Raw genomic sequence first — 2,166 nt, 5'->3', positions numbered from 1 at the left:
GACCGCATCAGATTAATAAACTTGATGCGATTTTTAAATAATCTGATGCGGTTCCTTGACTGCATTAGATTTTCTAAAAACTTTATGGCCCATTTCCCTTACAACCCCAACCAACTCGTGGCCCATTTTCCTTACAAACCCCAGCCAACCCTAATAATCCCCCTCTCTCACACATTTCACGACGCCCCCCCTCTCTCTGATCCTCCGCTATCCTCTCGTTACTCAAACACCACCACCACACATCCCACTCTCTCTGTCTTTCTCAAACACCATCACCAGCGCCACCGTCAAACGCCAAACGCCTCATTCTCTTGTTCTCTCGTTACTCAAACACCACCACCACACACCCTCCTCTATCTGTCGTTCTCAAACACCAACGCCATAGTCGCCGCCACCTCCACCTCCACCACCAACGTGAAGACACATCCTCCACGAAACCCTAACCACACACCGCCCTCGCCAACACTACCATTGCCACCAACGACCGCGTCCTAGTTTCGACTTCAACGAAGCCCAAATCTACTCGCCGTCGAAACGCCGACCACCAGCCACACACGCAATAAGTGGTTTTTTTTGTTTTTAATTGATTTTGTTAATTTTTCTGATGATTATTTTCCTGTAATTTTATATTATTCTAGACATAGGTTTAATTTCGTTTAATTCTTGATTTTCATTTCTTCTTTTTCTGTTAATTAGTTTATGCTCTGTAATTATAAATTTGGTTAATTACTTTATTTTTTTCATTTATGTAATTTATATACTTTATGTTTTGTAATTTCAGTATGCAATTTTTTTAGTTTAAATTCGTTTGTATAAATTTGTTGGAATTATGAATTGCAGTTGTTGGAATTGAATTGTTTTGTTTCGCTGGATTTTCGTTGCTGTATTTCGTTGGTGTTTTGTTTCGCTGTTGCAATTTTTTTTTTCATAAAACAAAGAACTGATGCAGTCATTCTTGAAAACCGCATTAGATTATCGCTTTCTGATGCGGTTTTGGACCGCATTAGAAAACATTAGTAAGCTGCTGTGACCCCACCTGATGCGGACCAAAACCACATCAGAAGCCCAATTTTGACGCATCAGGTGGGATTTTTTCCACTAGTGGTTGTGGGGGTTTTTCTACCAATTGGGGTCCTCCCTTCACCCCCCATGGGGATGGTCTACAGGGTTCATAACTACTCCTCTTACTACAGGACGCTTACCTAGCGAACACTTAGATCTGACTCTACCCAACCTTTTCTGGTTCACTCCAACATTCCCCACTTGTCCAACTGTTGCTGAGCAGTTTTTGGATATCAAACGTACCTCCCCAGAAGGTAATTTTAATGTGGTCGATTTCCCCTCTTTTGCAATCAGTTTGGCTACAGCACCCGCTGCCCTTTCCAAGTGTGATTTCTATGTTACGTATGGTCGTGCCTAAGGGCATATCGGTCAAAGGTATGACATCTCCCATTTTTATAGGAACTGTACCAGAAACAATGGTATCTCCAATTATAGCTCATCTGGGATGTAAAATATATCTCTTCTCAGAATCCCCATAGTGTATAAGACAAATGTATGCATTTCGATTAGGGTCATATTCTATAGTTACGATTCTACCATATATGTCTTTTTCATTCCGCTGAAAATCAATTTTATGGTATAGACGCTTATAACCTCCCCCTATATGCCTTGCAGTAATGATTCCTCTGGCATTACGACTTTTACCACAATGACGCCGTCCATAGATCAAATTTTTCGTGGATTGGATTGCACTTGATTGTCTACGGCTCCATTGCGTGTGCTCGAGGTAGAAGTTTTGTATAAATGTATCGCCATGCTATTAAGTATTTTGATTTAAGTTCTTTTCTTTCTAAGAGGTGGAATAGAATAACTCGATTGAAGCGTAATGATCATACGTCTGTAATGCATTGTATGTCCCATAATAGGTCCCATTCTTCTACCCTTTCCCGGGAGTCGATGACTATTCATAGCTATTACAAAGTTCGACCCAATGCTTTATTTCCGTCCTAGTTGATCTTGATTCGACATTAGAAGTATATTGATATTCCCAATAATGATACTTTTTCTGTAAATACTGCATATTTGATTCCATCCATAAATCGATTTTCTTCCCTATGAGTTCGAGTTTCAATAAGAATGCTAGTTCTTACTGTTCATATGTTA

This window comes from Beta vulgaris, chromosome 9, assembly GCF_026745355.1.
Source record: "Beta vulgaris subsp. vulgaris cultivar EL10 chromosome 9, EL10.2, whole genome shotgun sequence".
Lineage (NCBI taxonomy): Eukaryota > Viridiplantae > Streptophyta > Magnoliopsida > Caryophyllales > Amaranthaceae > Beta > Beta vulgaris.
The sequence above is the reverse complement of the archived record's forward strand: the minus strand, read 5'-3'. Positions refer to the sequence as shown.